The following is a 17,369-nucleotide window of genomic DNA, read 5'->3' as shown; positions in this document are numbered from 1 at the left end:
TGTCTTCTGAACTCTGTTTCACACAGCCCAGAGATGTTAAAAAATAATAATTTTATAAATGTTTGCTACACCAAATTAAAACATGAAATGAAATCTGGGGGAAAAAATGAAATCTGAAAAAATAATTAATTCAAGCTAATAAATGTTCTGGTCATCAAAATTCTCCTGCAGTGTGTGAAAGAGGGTGATTTCTCCAAAGGTCCTGCTTGCAGAGCATCTGTTGGAGATGACAGCATCAGGAAAAATAGAACAAGCCGTGGCATCAGTGCTGTTGCATGGTTGGCAGCCTGAAGAGCAAAGCAGCGCCGTCTCCTGCAGGAAAACCTGGGCTTGTAGCCCTCAGCACACAGGATTCTGCTTGTTGTGTCATGCTGCCATAAATCCTAAGCAGCTCCATTGAAATGGAGGGAATTGCTCCAGATTTATGCCAGTTTCGGTGAAAAGAGGCTTTCTGCTGAATGGATCGGGGCAGCCACTCGCCAGGTGGAAGGGAAAAAAGTGACTCAGCTTTCGGCAGTTGTTGCTGATCACTGGCTTTTGCCAAGCACAGAGTCACAGATTTCCTTTTTTATTTTTTCCCTTCGTCTTCTCCCTGCCCCCTCTATTTTTTTTTCTGTGTGAGTGACTGCTTTGCGCACTGCACAGAAAAGGGGACTTAATTTCTGAGGGAAGAAGGGATCCTGTGGCCGGATGAACCAGCCTGAGTCCTTTCTGTGAGCAAGGAACTTGTGGAGGGGCAGATCACCCTTGCTAGAAGCATTTGGCTCCTCATTTCAGAGTGTGCAATGTTGGCTTCTGCTTCTCGCCCTTGGGAGACAAACGTTTGTAAGAGGGAGTTCCATGCGTGGCTGGCCTTGTATTTCTGTGTGCATGGCAATACCCAGCTAAGGACAGTGAGAGCAGCTCCTCCCACGGGGCACACATGGCAGCAAAGCCTGCAGCAGAGCAGAGGGAGCTGCAGCTGGGAGCTTCTTACTTTCTCCCCATCTTCAGCTTCTTACTTTCCCCCCATCTGCAGTCACCCTGCTCTGCCTCCCCAGCAAGCTCACAAGCCAGCAACTGTGACCATTTCCTGCACCCAAAAAAAAGAAGCGAAGAGGGGGGAAAAAACATGTAGTTAGGTGCTAGGGCCATGTGCTAGTTGAGAAAATATTGGGGTTTATTTTGGACTGCCCAATAAGTGTACTCCAAGTTTAGAAATGGTGTTAAATTACTGCAATGAAAAATAGGATTTGAAATCTCTAAACAGAGAAGACAATAGCATACTGTAGATCTCTGGGTTGTTGAACTGAAGCTCCCTGAAAGTTTCAGCCCATCTGTCTTGATAGTTTCTGTGTCTTAATCACGGATTTCATGAAGTGTCTAATTTTCTTTTTTTAGCTTTCTGTCTTCCTCTTGTACAAAAGTTAAGACAGGGAAATCATCTGAGCTGGATTTACTTTTGCATTCGAGAGAAAAGCAGTCTATAAAAAGAAGTGAGTGGTGTATGTGCTGGGAAACCAAGTTTGTCTGCTTGGGGTTTGGGGAGCAAGATTTTCCCACCCTCAGTTCTGCTACTGGGGTGATTGTTGGGACAGCTGGGGAGTGCAAGTAGAGGTGCTTACCCCGTAAGTACCAGTGCTCTCAATTGTCTGGCTCTGGTCCATGGATATCCAAACAGTGTGGACTGGCTCTGCTGAAGTCTCCAGCAAAAATCCTTTGCTGTCCCTCCCACTGCTGCCACTGTTCCTGGCAGCTGTTAGGATGTACTGGCAAGTCCCTGAGCCCTCTTGCACCTCGGGAAGTCTGCAACAACTCTTCTGAACTGGAGAATTGCTTCTGATTCATACCTGCAGGGTGAAAAGCACAAACCAATCAACAGAAACATCCCCCCAAAAGTCAGAGCATTTTAATTGACCCCTCAGGAGGATCATTGAAGGAGGGTTGTGCATCTCTAGATCCTTCCTCTGTGAATCCATCACATAGAGCCTACTCAATTTCTAGCAAGAGCGGAAATTTTTGCCCCTGCCCTGCACAGAGCACAGATAAGGCCATGTATATTTGCAGTGTATACTTCTGTAGTATGCAGAAGATGCTGACTGACATTAATTAGGAGTGGGAGGTGTGAAAGTGTAAAAATAAAATTCCTTTCTGTCAGGTTTACTATTAGAAGTGAAGTACATGGTGTGACACCGAGTGCATGTGAGCGTGCACGTGTGTCTGCGTGTGAGTGTGTGTGGAGTGGAGGGTGTGTACTCAGTTATTTAGAACAATAGTGGGAGTGAAGCATTGCAGGTTGGAACATCTGTAAAAGTCTGAGATTACAACCTTTTTCTTGGGAGCTCCTCAGTGAAATATGCTTAAAAATGGTTTATTTTCCATTGCCAGTTCAAAATGCCATGCTAAAAAGCACACAGTGCCAGAGATTGCAACTTGTGTCAGTTAGCTGCCTCTGCCCGGCTTTGTGCTGCTGCAATGACTGTTGTGAGAAGCAATCAGAAGATACAATATTTTTGGTAAATTTTAGCAAGAGCAATGCTTTGAAAATAAGTGGATCTTTATTTGACAAGCTCCAGTATTGCTCTGGTTAGTAATAGTTATTAATTGCTTCTCTGTGTGTGTACTAAAAATGAGAAGCAAAAAAGTGAATTCTGCTTTGTTAATGGTTCAGTAAGTGTGTTGTTGAATGTGCCTGGCTTTCTCTTACCAAATAAATGGACAATCATCTGTGTAACTTAAAAAGCATATTCTTTGGATCTTAACTGCCTTAGAATATCTGAGCTTGAGAACTATTGTGTATGAAATTTCTTCAGTATCTGTTTTATGTGGGTGATAGTGCCAGAGGGTTATCTGTGGAGCTTTTAATAGCTGTCTGACTGTCCATCTGCTCTATGTGACTGTTTATATTTATCCTTTATACGAGAAAGTTCAAAACATGGGCACTCTGTCAACCTGATTCATCTGTCACTGAAGCGGGTAGCACTGACTGAAGACCTCCTCCCCAGTGCTTGAGACCTTTCCATGCAGAACTGCAAGACTGTGTTTGGTCTTCATTGATTATAGCTAAAGGACAGATCTTTTTCTGTTACACCTCTGAAATTATGTGTGGTACCCCTTTTTTGCTTGTATAAATAAGCTGCTTTAAAGTGGACCCCTTTTTATTAATATTACCCAGTGACTCGGTGGAAATGAGTTGCTAATCTCTTCACTTCCTAGCAGAATTTTTCTCTGTTGACAAACTGACCATTTGCTGAGGGAAAGGGTAGGAATGACGCCTCAACTCTCCAGATCTGCAGGGTACTGGTAGTACATGGTACAGGCACTGTGAGTAGTGGCTGGGCTGCTTGTGCTGGGCCTGTGATTGAGGTACAGAGCTGGTACTTCTGGTTAAGTATCATTTTATGTCCATTACTGAAAGTAGATTGAATGTTTTGGACATTCAGTTAAGATACTCTCATCCTCCTTAGAAGGGAAGCACCAAAGCTGACAACACCATTTTGCTCTGGCCTCACCAACATTGGTGCTGTTGCTTTATCATCATAATATAGAACTGGCTCAACACCCTGAAACAAGCAAAAAAGCCCCCAACACCTACCCAGAAAACTCATTCCTGGCTGGCTGATGCTGATCCTTCCCCTAACAGGCTGATATTTTGGGTAAAGTGTCACATGTTGCTGAGAAGGGGCACGTGGCTTCAGCGAGGAGAGATTGCTGACCGTGGGAACGTGGAGCTAAGGGTAGTGCTGGTGGATATTTTCCAGCCAGCGTTGGTATCAAGTTTACAGAGTGTATGTGGTACAGCACTTCACATGCTGTGTCACGAAGACAGGAGTTCAGAGGTTTCTCCAAATGTGTGCCAAAGGCCCCTCTTAGTTAACTGAGCTGCTCATGGTTTGTGTAGAGAGTGACTGGGCTTGTTGGGAAATGCTCCCTACACTGTCCCTGGCCATGGGCACACCTGGTCTGCCACAGTTCGGGTGATGTGCATGGGGAAATGTTTGCATCAGCTACAGAAGCACCAAAACCAATTCACAGGTACACAAATACTGAGGTTTCCCCTTGAAAAGAAAGATGCTGTAGTTTGGTTAGGAAAACCACAAGGAGGTTGATTTCTGGGTTTTGGTTTTGTTTTATTTGTTAGTATAACAACTTACTTGTGTTTGAAAGGGTTAAGCAGAGATAAGTTCATGGTTGAAGCTGCAGTGGTGGGTACAGAATGCATGGCATATCTGGTGTCAAAGAAGTTGTTTGTAGCCACATATGTGTAGATAAAAATATACTGAGTTTTCAGCAGTGTTTTTTCTTCCTGGCTGTAATTGTGATGTTACTAGCAATTAATGACAACTGGGTTTCATGCCTGTATTTTCTTGCTGTAAGCCTCAAGTCAGTGAAGTGAGGAAATGTATGTGAACTATGAAGAAAAAAGAAAGGGAAGAAAAGGAGGAGGGCAGAGTAAAACCACCATGTTTGAAACCATCATCAGACTGTTTCTGTGTTTAAGGTCTGGTCAAGTAGTGTTCTTGGGAGAATTATTCAGAGCTGAAAGAGTTCAATGCATATTCAATGTCCTCTAGAATGAGCCCTCTACTGACTGAAGAACTATTTGGTCTTTGAGACCATATCTATAAATATATTTTCCTTCTTGGGGACTGTAACTGCTGAAGTCAAACCTACCAATAGACCAACCCACAGGGTTTGATCTTCATACACATAAAGGCCACTTTACACTCTTGAAACGAGTAATATGATCTTGAACCAGGCTTAAATCATACAGTTCATTTTGCCTTCTTCCTCTTTTCATACTGATTAATATATTAGGCTGTCTAAGCATAAAATACACAAGTAAAACATGTGTGGGAAAACACTGTGTAGGTATATAGCCTTCAGTGATTGGGTAGCTGTTTGTAAGCTTGAATTAATTAGTTGGGCTGACATGCAATCCGTTCAGCTTTGTGGGGGCTGGACAGTTTGTGGGCAAGCAAGAGGGAAATCCTTTGAGGGATGTGTCATTGTAGGACATTCTATACTAAAGTTTTTTTTTGGGGGGGGGAAGAAAAGTACTATTAGAATATCTGCTCATGATCCTCCCTGACATGAACATAGTCTAAAACCAGGGCCTGTGTTCTGAATGGTTCTTCAGTTGTCATCATGTTTTTCAATTCTGTGTTATTAAAAAACTCCATTAAATTATTTTTAACACAATGCGTAGAGACAGTGCTTGAAATAGTTTGTAATCAGCTAGACCAAGTCCTGGATGGTGCTTTTCTTTACTGCTTATAGAAGAGAACAGTGTTTGCACAGTTCAAATGCCTTTCATGTCAGCAGTGATCAGATTTGTTTGCAGTCTATGAAAACAGAACATTAGATTTCACCTCAAAGCTATTCTAAGAAAACTTTTTAATAATCATTGATTGTATTTCAGAAACATGGCAGTACTGAAAATGTTACCATAGCTGTAGCCATGAAGTTAGAACAGAACTGCTATTATTTTTGGAGTGTGTCTAAATCAGTAATTTTTCAAGTGGAAAGGTTGGCAGAATTTCATTGTGCTTGTCAAAGTCAAAGTTACTCGCTTCCTTCCAATTCCTCCAGTTTTACTGATCTGTTTGGTGAAAGCAGAACACAGAAATGCAGGATACGCTTCCAGAGCCCAGCACGCAGGAAGCCTGCATGCAGCAGACCAAAACCATCCTGAATTCTCTCAGGCTTCCCTGTGTCTGTCCCGACTGTGCTCCCCTCAGATGAGGAAGGTGTGGTGTGGTGGTGTTCACAGGGGTCCCAGGATGAGGGAAGAGACAAGAATCTTGACTCCATGTTTCAGAAGGCTGATTTATTATTTTATTATATATATTATATTAAAAGAAAATGATATATTAAAACTATACTAAAAGAATAGAAGAAAGGATTTCATCAGAAGGCTAGCCAGGAAAGGAAAAGAATGATAATAAAATCTTGTGACTGACCAGAGAGTCTGAGACAGCTGGACTGTGATTGGCCGTTAATTAAAAACAACCACATGAGACCAATCAAAGACGCACAGCAGCAGATAATTATTGTTTACGTTTCATTTCTGAGGCCTCTCAGCTTCTCAGGACTAAAAATCCTAGCAAAAGGATTTTTCATAAAATATGTCTGTGACAGTGTGGTACCTCCACCACTCAGATTGCAGAGTCGAGTCCCAAGGTAGGCTTATGGCCCAAAGGGCAGCATGGCAGAGAGCTGAGGCTGGATCTCCCAAGTCCCACCCAAGGAGTCTTGGCACTGCATCATCCTTCCTCTCTTCTGTAGTTTAAGGACCTGTTTAATACTGAACGATGGTTGTAAGCGTGCTTTTTAATTCCATCTACTTGCATGAGTGAACCTCTGGGAAAGGATGCTGTGGAGCTGCCAACCCAGCTTGTCCAGGAAGTTTTCTTTACTGAGGAATGTCAAAGTGGCATTAAAGTTTTCTTTTTGCTGGGGTGCTTTTTTTGCTGTGTGCATCAGTGATGCTTGGATGGGTGTGTTCTTTTTTCAGATTGAGATTTGGAGTTGTGCTTTTCATTCTTCATTTGCACTTAAATAGTAAACCAATGTTTCATAACACCAGTGTTTTCAAATTCTGATAACTGAAGTGTCTTAGTGATTATTTATTGGTAGTAGAAGTTTATCATTGTATTATCATTGGGTTAAATTGGAAGGATAGTGCTTCAAGCCTTTTTTAACACAAAAAAAATTATAATAACTTGACATTCCACAGTATACATAAATTGATGAAAGTCAAAAGACCATTTGCTTGGAGGCTGTAAATAATGATCTCATTTGTTATTATGTGGTCTGCACAGGCTACTCTCAAGACATGTACGATTTTTTCCTTTCTAATGTTTCTACATCAGGATGATAGAGATAAATACTCCATAGATATGTGGCCATCTGGTTCTTCCGATTACCAGAAGAATTTAAATTTACCAGAAGAAAAAGTAATGTATTATGCCTTTCTAAATGTAGTTCTTTTTCCATGATTGAAAATTGAATCACTTATTCTATGGAAAGCTCTGATATTCTGTAGTTTCCTTTGCCCCAGCTTGAATATTCTTAGGAAAAGTAAACACTTGATTTCTTCATGTAAGTTTTGTGGGATTTTTTGAAATTTTTCTTCTTTTGTTGTCATTTTCGGTTCCAGATGTTCTCCAACTATACAGACCAGAAAAAGGTATTAGTGACCTCTTTTGTTCCTCAGATTATAGCAAAAATAAAGATCTTAAAATAAAGATCTTAAAAGGACTTAGAAGGAAAGGAAGGCAGTGTAAAAGAAAGTTAGCCTGCTGGGAAGAATAATTTAAGAAAGAAATTTGAAGCACTTCCGTAATAAATCCCAAACTTAATAAAACTCTTTGTGATTGGATTTGGTCTTGAAATTGTGTTTCTAGTTTGGAGCCTTCCACTGGCACAGTGTCTTCCAAGAGGGTTTGGTGTGTGTTTTGGGTTAGTATGAGTGGTTTCAGTTGCTGAAGCAGTTGCAGGAGGCACATCAGAGGCAGTTCAGACCTCGCTGTGACGCTGTACAGCGATCTCAGTGAGTGAATATGTATGCAATGATCTTGGTGCCACTAGAAAAAAGAGTGAGATTAATAACAATGAGAAGAAGAGGGACCAGCGCTTGATGTGATGACGGTTTCTGTTTGCCAGCCAAGTAAATGTGTCAGAAGGTCACCAAAGAGTATCTATGGCAACCAAGAGAGGAGGATGGCTCTGCTGGATCAGTGTTGCTTGTTGGGTAGAACCCCAGGCAGGGAACTGGGATGTGACCTGATTAGGGCTAAGCTACTAGCTGAAAATGATAGTATTTATCAGCCACAGTCTTCAAAAATCAGTGAGAAGCAGAAGGAAAAAATTGGTGGAAAGCAGAAAAAACAAGGACCAAAAAAGTTTGTCTGATATCTTTCCAATTAAAAAACTCAGACTGTTCAGTACACATAAAAATGTGGTAAGCCTGATCTCTGGAGAAGAGAAAGTTACTTGTCATTTTTGATAGGAATGTTCTTACTCTGCAATGTCTTATTTTTTCTTTAAATTTACTTTTTTAAAGAAGTAGGGTTTGTCAGGAATCTTACAAACCAACACCAGACTTGCCATTGGGCTAGCTATAAATTTTGTTAAGTGACATTTCTTGTATGGTTTTAAAAACTAAAAATAAATGAAAAATCACCAAGTCTTTTAAGCCTTTGATGGAAATCCAGCAGCTTAAATATTGTTGAAATCCAGTCTGTGGGGTGAGTTAACTGAATTCCCAGTGTAGCAGCACTATTAAAGCAACTGTCTTAGATAATAAATGGCAATATGCTCTATGACTCACTTGAGGGGTCATTATTTTTGGCTGGCCTGAAAGACGGTTTTGTTTGCTGGGCTGCAGTCAGGAAGGTTTCAGTCTGTTCCATGTGTGTGATCAAAGTGGAACACTGAAAGAGTGAGGGCAAGTTTCCTCAGAGACTACTTGGGATGCAGGCTGGGGAGAGGAGATGGATCCCCCTCCCTGTTTCCCCAAAGCTGTTTCTTTGGCCTGTAACCCACAGCATTAAAGGCTGCTGTGAAAGTGCTATATGTTCCTTTCCCTTCACCACCCTCCATTTTGTACTGCAACAGGGAAGCCTCAGGAGTAGTACTGCACGTGGTACTTCAGGATCTGAAGGGCTATGGAATTGACATTATTGAGGGAATTAATAATCTCTGGCACACATTGTAATTTGCTTTCTATTAATGAACATGCACGTAAATAATGTAGTAAAGATCTGCACATAGAATGTTAAAAATCTGCAGTTTGCCTGGGTGTTCTTTTTTTCGCAATCATTTATAGTTCAAAGCTTTGCATCTGAAGCACTTCTTGCTGCTGAGATGGTCTTCTCTAGTGTGACCCCATGCCCTGATCCTTAGTTTGCTCAGAGCCAGCCTCAGACCAGCTGCCTTGTGAGCACTGCCTGCTCCTCTCCAAGCCTCGTTTCAGTTTTCATGTTCCTGCATTTTGTCAGGTGCCAGCTGGCACCGCAGCTGCGCTGGTGGCACTCAGAGGAGCCCGGGGTCACTGTGAGCCCAGCTGGGCACTGGCTGCTGCAGGGGTGGCACCAGCAGCCACAGGGAAACTGGGAGGCGTTTGTCACCTTGCTCTTGAGGTGATTCCACCGCATACTCATTGGGCAACGTGAAGAGACTTCTAGTTCTTCTGTATCTCTGCCAGGCAGAACGTTACTACAGAGCATCACCATTCAGCTAGAATAAAGGGAAATAAAGGGTGAAAATGTTTGCAGGATCACAGAACTGTTGACTCTTTCAAACCCCTACAAAAGTAAATGATTGAACAAGGCTACAGCTTGGGTTCAGCTGTGGATGTGCAGCTCAAGCTGTAATTTTCTATTCTGAGATAAACTCCGGTTATTGTTTAATGAAATAGAAAGTCAAGGCTTTAAATTGCAAGCAATTCAGATGTTTTTCTTCCACAAGATTGTGTAGCATTTTTTGTTTTGTCTTCTGTCTTCTTGTATGAATATCTAAAAGTTTACTGTGGTAAGTCCAAGCGGCAGAGAAGTGGCATGGTTTGTTCTGGCACAAAAAGAACAGCCAGGTAGTGTTTCTCAAGGTTCAGAAAGCCTGAAAGGAGGGGAGAAGTAAGTCAGACTGATGAGTTTGAAATAATTTCTGACTGATGCTTGTAGTGCTGTCTGCATCCATGCTTTCAGTGTCTGTGTAAGGCATTACAACGGTGATTTTTTAAAAACCCAGCAAATTCTGTTCCTCTTAATACACAGAAACTACCCTAGAATTTTCCTTGTTATCTGCTTTTGGATCCTGTTTTGTTGGCAGCACGGTACAAGCTATAGCTGGCACCCGCATGATGCAATGCTAGGCTTTGTGTAAAAATACACTGGAGTGTATGTGGGCAGGGCCCACAGTAGCCTCTGCAGTTGCTGTATTTGTAGCATGGCTCCTTCATCTTTTTCATGCTCCTGTATGTGATATTTGGGCAGATTTTAACAAACCTGGCTTGCGGTCTGAAATAACAACAATAAGCATCGTATCAAAGCACTTAGTGTATCATGAAAGGAACATGCTTAGACAGCAGGAATATTTATAGCTGGCCCTTCTGACTGATGTAAGGGAAAGGTATTCCAAAAGTATTTGAAATAGCTACAGATTTTTCTACTGTGTCAAAATGCGGTGCTTAGAAATCTCACCATGAAAGCCTATATTGATAAAAACAGCTTCTCCCTCAGTTTCTGGGGATACTTGTGACTTGAAGGCCATTATCATCAGTTGCTTTTACACTGTGTTGTTGCTGGACTACAAAGAACAGCCCACAGGTATGGTATGTTCATCATGATCTGGTGCAGAGGGTCTACCCTTAGTAATGGCATGAAGTATTTTACGGAAGAGTAAGTGTTTCAGCAGATATGTCATGTGAAACCTATGCAATGTCACCAACCTCATCTTCTCCTAATTGGGACAAAACCATTTCAAGAAGTAACCTGGGTTTTCTCATACCTAAGCACTTGAAATATTTGGGAAAATGAAACTGGATTTTATTCCTCCTAACTGCAAAAGAGCCTTTGGAAATGTTTTTTAGACAGGCAAACTATAGATTCAAAAATATGTGTAGCAAATTTATTACAAATAAGACATGTTTATTTCCTCACTCATTTGTTTCAGAGACACTTTAAACTTTTGCTTGTTTTCTGAGATCATAAGTTGCAGACATTGGAGAGGAGAAAGCAGAACACTAATAGCAGTGATAGCAGAAACACCACTTAAATGCTTATTAAATAAAAACTGTTTTGCTTCCAAGTTCTTAAGTGCTATACTTATTTAATCTGGTGTGCTCAACCTCTATTTTTAAGTCATTTGTTCTGCTCAAAAATTGCAAAGAAATTTTTTGTGAGAACATTTTGCTGGTTTAGATAATAACTTTTTTTTTTGTTGCTTTTGTTCAACACATAAAACATTTTTAGATTGAGGGTTGGCCCTTATTAATTGGAGTTTCAGGAAGCAGAAAATGGGAATGCTAACAGAGTGTCTTCAAATAAATCATGATTAATTGCACACAGAAATACTCTGACTTATTTGTGTATGCTTAACAAGCCTTTACTACTACAGTTTCTGCTGTTCAAGAATAAAACTGAGAGTATGTAGCATCAGTATCTATTTGAATATACCCATGGTCCTGCTTTCACTGCTAGAAAGCACAAGCCCTGGTCCTGCTGCAATCTGTTGTTGGCAGCTATAAAGAGCTGTTGATGAGAGCAGACTGGGTCCCAAAACTGGGCATCCTCTGTGTTCAACATGGATACAGATCTTTCTTTCCAGAATCAGTGAACATCAGTCTTTTTTGGCAGAGGATTCTGCTTTTTTCACCTTTGATTCACCGCTGAGTGCCATTTTCCCTGCTTCCTCTTTAAAAAACTGCCTTTTCCACCCCCCTACCTGTTGCACAAAGGTTCTTGCAACATTATTTGGCTATATGTGGACCATTAGAGCAGCCTGCATGCTACATCTTTCTGTGCTGTTGAAGCTGGTTGTAGTATTTCCGTCTGTGCCCTGCCACACTTGGGACTTTGGAGGCCCAGCTATTTTGCAAGGCAAATTTCTTTCCTGCTCACTGCTGCCAGTGTGCAGTTCTGGTTTGCCTGAGGTATTTCCTTTCAAAAGTCACTCTTGCCAGGTTGGCAGGTGGAAGATGCCCATTTGATGGGGAGGGAGAGGATAAAGGGTCAAAAGAGTAATTTTCATGCTTTAAGCTGCTATCACTGAAGTGATGCAACACACTTGCTGTATCAGCCATTGGTTAAGCTGCTACACCACTTTACTGTTCATCAGTTTCATCAGTGTATTCAGCATTTGCTGATGAAAGCTATCCAGGGAAAGGAGATTGTAGTTTGTGGAGATGCACTCATGGAAGTGGTGGCCAGAGGAGCCCAACTCCCCAGCCTCAACAGAAAATGCATCCACAGAGAACAGTTCCCCTGGCTCTGATTTGTAGGGTTTTTCTTTAACCAAGATTAATTCAGAAAGCACAGCTACCTTCTATTGCTTTGTTGTACTTCATAGCTAAGGAAGGAGAAAAGTTTTCCTCTTAACAGCTTGATGTAGTCAAGATCCAAGAAGCCCCAAATTCTCTGTAGTTGTGTTGTTGCTGCCAACTTGCAGACTCATTTGGGGGCATTATGTTTGATCAGTCTGTGCTTCTTTTCCTTACACTGTGGGGTTTAAATCCCTTCCGCTTTTGCGTGGAAAGCGTCTTGTGGGAGTCAGCTGGGTTTAGTTTTCTATGCTCCATTCTGAGCAGTGCAGCCTGAAGACCTCCTAGTTTTATGTTGATAAAGGTGCCTTCTTCCTGAAATCATGTAATGTAGTGAAGTTCTGTGAGTCCAGTACTTGGCTGGATGAGATAGGGTGTCAAAACATCTGTTCTGAGGTGGTTTGGGTTTTTTTGGTTTTGGTTTTTTTTGGTTTTTTTTTCATTTTGTTGGGGTTTTTTTGTTTGTTTGTTTTTTGTTTTTATAAATTTGACTGTGCCTTTGATGATATTTTTCACGTCCTTCCTTCTAAAGGAAGTAAAGGCAAAGGCAATGCTTTGATCTGTTATCAGTTCCATAGATTCCTATAAAGGTTTTGTGAGTTTTTGGTATTAGGGAAAAAAAAATCTTAGAGCCTGTTTTAAAAAACAGATTATCAGCCTAGGGAAGGAGCAGTGGGATGGTTAACAGTGATGGGAAGACAAATAGGAAAGCTGAGTAACATGGGAAGGAGTTACACATTGAGGCTTGGGTTGGGAAGACAGTGTAGGTGGGAGCTGCAGCATCAGTGAAGTGTGTACAAGGTAACTGAAAACGTCAGATAGGAAAGAGTGAGAGGGGAGAGAGTAGAGAGCAAGTGTATTGGAAGATGCTGGCACTGGATTTGAGAAGCAGGAGTCTCTGTTGTTGTATATAATACTTCAGCTGTGTAAAAGACTGGAGTTTATTCTTGTTGATGTGCTAATAAGAGCTCAGGGATTTATATCTTACCTGTGTGGAAACTGAGTAGCTGCATAGTGAAGAGATCTGCCACAGCAGACATAAACCAGTTGTTGGTTGTTGGAAAGGTCTCACCTTCTGTGCCTCATGTGCAGTCAAGGGACTTGTAAAGCAGTGTGAGCATTCAGTGTTGTATGCAACTCCTGTTCTAACCCTTGTCCTGTGCTATTCTTTTGAGTTTTCTTAAGCTTAACTAGCTAATGCTCCAGTGGCAAAATACAATTGCTATCATCCATGTTGCTAGGAAAAATGATGGTATTTTTAGGTGTGTTTAAGGGTATCCAGTGGTGAGGTGCTTCAGGATAAAGGTTTAATTCTCAGTTTATTCCTCCTCACTTGTGCTCATGCAGATTGCCTTTCAGTAACACAGAAGACATAATGATCAGTTCTTTCACTCTTTTCTGCATTATTTCTTAAATTAACAAATTGGCTATCTAGAAACACATTTTGAGAGAAAAAGATTTTTCTTGAATTTTTTTGTAATATCTAATGTGTCTAGTAATTAAGAAATAAGTTTTTCATAACTATTGTACTTCCTTTTGTGCCACACATACATCTCTTTCCAACTTTAATCATCTAGCAACTTTTTATGCATTCAAGCTTAATTTAATATTAGTTGCAGGCTTTTACATAGTTATTCTAATCTTACTTCTTTTCAAAAGAAGGGCTAATTACAGAAACAACTCTTGTGAGATACAAACTCCTAGATGATGATACCAATTTGCTTTTCACAGGCACAATAAATTACTTTTCATTGCAGGTGAAATGAGCTGCACTGATATGTTTCTTCTTCCATAGAACACACTTGGGTTCTGGGACAGGGATGAAGAGCTAGCAGTCATGAAACTGAAGCAGCATTTAAGTTTTTATTTAATTTCATATTTATCTGCTTGAAAATCTGTATGGAAAGCTGTATGGACAAGTTATTTTCCTGTTGTCTTTTAATTTCCAGTTACCTGTGAGGAATTTGCACTTAACTTTGTGATGAACCTGGAACCCTACAGGCGTTGCTTCTTCAAAAATTCCTTGTGTGAAAAAAAGTGTCTCTGTGTAGGAAACAAGAAAAAGAAATCTCTTGAGTCAACTACATTTTTGATAAAGCAGATTATATTTTTTATGGCCTGATTCAGTATTAGATCATTGCAGTCTCATGCCTTCTTAATTTCATTCATCAGTGGACTTATTTCAGCATCAACCTGGTACAAGGGATGGCAGAATTAGCCTTTCTGTGTGTAATTATTCTTTAGTATGCAAGGGTTAAGAAGTACCTTCTGGAGGCCAGCAGTACTGCCCTATTAAATGTGCTCCAAATGTGATCTGAGGCTTTGAACACTGAACTTTAAGTACTTTGAACAAAATTTTGAAAGGTTTTTTTTTGGGTTTTTTTTTTTTTTTTTACTGGAAATACACCAAGGATTTGATACAGGAGAAAGGGTCTAATGCCCTTAGCCTGTAATGAGCCCCACAGAGGCAAATCTTACCTTGCTATTTACTCCAAAGCCAGGGAGTTTGCCTGCCTTGTGGTGTGAGATATATAAGGGTAGGCCCTATCAGAAAAACACAGTTATTAACTACCTTGCCCTAACCTGAAATAAAAACTTCTTCTTTAAGGTGAGTTCATTGTGCTGTCTTCTCTGATGTCACGCTTTTATTGACTTCTTGTGTTTAAGACATCCACAGTGTATCTCTGTATTTATAGCGACAAGTCAGTGATAGACACTAAATATCCACTGTGTGTATCTGACAGTAGAAGAGAGAGGAGGTTGCCTGTCCTTCAGGCAACCTACAGCCTGCAAAATCAAATGTTTTAAAAGCCCACATTTTAAATGGCCAAGTCAGGTTTTGCCCTTAGAGATGCTGCAGGACGTGTAGCTACAGTGTATGTATTTGCAAGATTCAGCGTTTAATTTGTGTTTTAGAAATCTCATATTATTTCCCTGCTGGTGCTAGTCTTGTCTGTGTTTCACAGCTGTATCTGTTAAGGTCAGAGCTATCAAATCTGGTTAGTCCCAGCCTGATTTTCAGAGCAGGCAAGTCTCCTGCAACCCTCTACTTCATTTTAATGGGCCTCTGGGTGCACGCAGCACTGCTGTGAAGGAGGCCAGCTATTTAGGTCCCAAAATATGGATTGGTACCTAATTTAGTGTATCCAGGGGTGAAAATGTTGGCTTAGTATTCCCTCTCCCTGAGACTTCTATTCCTACTCCTATTCTTGTATTTGAGATGAGGGCTGTCATTCACTGTATGCCAGTGCAGAAGCCAAGTAGGTCAGTGCCTCCAGGCACTGCTGTGCATTGTACATCCACCCCCACGGGTGAGTTGCCACCCTCTATTGAACCTTACTGTAGGTATTTGCTGAAACATTTCAGTGGGGCTCTGCTCAGGTTACCCTGTTCCTGAGGGCTGCTTGAGCCCTGCATGAGCAAAGGTGAGCGAAGCAAGCTCCTCCTCTTCAACAGGTTCCTGTAAGGGGGATCAAGGGAGTTGCCCCTTCTTGGAGGCTTGAGCCAGAAGAGGCACAGTGGCAAAAGCAGCCAGAAGACAAACTGTGAGTCCAAACTGCATATAAATCTCTACCCTAAGCTGATTTGCTGTTTGGTCCAGCTTTTCTCTCTTCCCTGAGCCTCTTCTACTCAACTTCACTCTTAACTGGATCATCTTTATCCACTTCCTGCAGACCTTCCTTCATGCTCCTTTCATTCAGCTGATCTTTTTCCACAGAATGCAGACCCCTACATTTCACTGCCAAACCAGCTGCAGGGGAGCACAAGACAGGAGTGCACACATCTTCCACTAAGACAGAGGAGCTTGCTGCTTGCTCCAGGTCTGTTTCAAGGCAAGAGGGAACTAAAATAGCTTATTGCTGTTGAAGATGAACATGTGACTACCTCAAACTGCATCGCTACTAAATGCTTAAAAATAACGTGGTCTGCTGCCATCTGCTTACACATCTTTCCTCCACCCTCCCTTGCTCTTGTCACTTCAGGATGCTGTAAGCTCTTCAAAGCAAAGATGGTCTTGTCTGCCTTGCAAAAGGCATGCCACTGTGGCACCTTCCCAACCCCATCGTTGCTTAGCTCTTAGCTTGTGCTGTACTACAAATAAGCGAGTTGATCGTTTTATAATTTGGTCTTAATGGGGATGTGGATTGAAGCAAGCAGGACTTTCATTTTGTGGTATCTGCCCAGTTGTAACTCATCCCTAAGATTAATTTGTTGGTCACACTAAGATCTCAGGTATTGATCAATGATGTAATTGCCATCCTATAGTAGGACAGATGATGTAATTCTTACCCAGTTACTGAAGACAGTGACCTTGAGACAGATCCGATGGTTGAGTAGCATAGATGGTGCACTGATTAAAAAATGCCCTTGTTTTAAAACTAAACTGTCATCTGTTAATTATTGGGGAGGAACAACTACAACAAAATTCCAGCATGTCACAAAAGATACAGCATATCTTGACTTCTCCCAGCAGTTACATATTCCTGTATTGACAGGAGACTTTTGATGGCTTTGTTGCTTTCTCTCTTTGGCCATCATTTCAATTTACTCTAGGATAGCATAAAACCTGACTTCTGTGCCCCTAAGGAAAATACTTGGTTCGATAGCCTGTCACACATTTAAAGAAAAAGAAGAAGTAAAGGTGTATGTGATAGGAGAAATTCTGGTAGGTGAGAGGAGAATATACAGCAAAGTTTTGCCAATGGGAAGGCCTAGTTCCTCCCTAGTTCCAAGTAGAGATGGCTTAAACTTACATTTGAGTAAGAGGTAGCATCACTTTTTATTTGAATACTTAATAAAAAAGTGACAAGCATTGACCACCAGCTTTTGCACCTAGATAAACAGTAGGCAAAACTCAAGAAAGTCATGGAGATAAAAGAAACAAAACCACTTATTATGGTTGTTAATAATGTGATAGGGAAAAAGACATATTTTTATTTGAGTGGAAAGAGGTTCTGAGAGACCCCAGTACAAGCCTAAGAAGTATTCAGTTATGAGTGGCATGGAGCCTAAGAAGAAAAAACAGGTTTGAAAAGACAAATGGTTGAAAAGCTATTTTTGGTTCTTCTGTTGGTATTTTCTTCTTAACAACTAATGTTCTTCTGGCTTAAGATTTGCTGGTTTGTGTCAGAGTTTTTTTTATTCTTTTGTTCCTCTCTTCTTAGTCAACTGGCACATTTGCAAGATAAGTATTAAACTGAAGAACTTAGCAAAGACAACTTCTCAAGCAGATCATTACTAAAAGTAGTAGAAGAAGTTAATAATTTGCATGGATTTGTGACCTAATAAAGAAGACTACAAAAGAGTGATCTGTCTAATTAATTACTGCAATGAATTGATCTTAGGA

General features: G+C 40.9%; 1 protein-coding gene across 12 annotated transcripts in view; it reads left to right on the top strand.

Annotated features, from left to right (window-relative positions):
* The window catches only part of ATXN1 (ataxin 1), a 224,483-nt gene that overhangs the window by 93,851 nt on the left and 113,263 nt on the right, over positions 1-17,369 (top strand). The window contains exons 1-2 of one of the 12 annotated variants that reach the window (XM_030971068.1): positions 14,215-14,630; positions 15,479-15,567. The exons of 10 other annotated variants lie outside the window; for them this stretch is intronic. The gene's annotated coding sequence lies outside the window, so the exon portion shown is untranslated. Of the gene's footprint in view, positions 1-14,214; positions 14,631-15,478; positions 15,568-17,369 lie in introns of those variants that run through there. One more of the 12 variants, XM_030971066.1, reaches the window with a different exon arrangement.

This window comes from Camarhynchus parvulus, chromosome 2 (genome assembly GCF_901933205.1).
Source record: "Camarhynchus parvulus chromosome 2, STF_HiC, whole genome shotgun sequence".
In the NCBI taxonomy this organism is placed as follows: domain Eukaryota; kingdom Metazoa; phylum Chordata; class Aves; order Passeriformes; family Thraupidae; genus Camarhynchus; species Camarhynchus parvulus.
The sequence above is the reverse complement of the archived record's forward strand: the minus strand, read 5'-3'. Positions and strand labels throughout refer to the sequence as shown.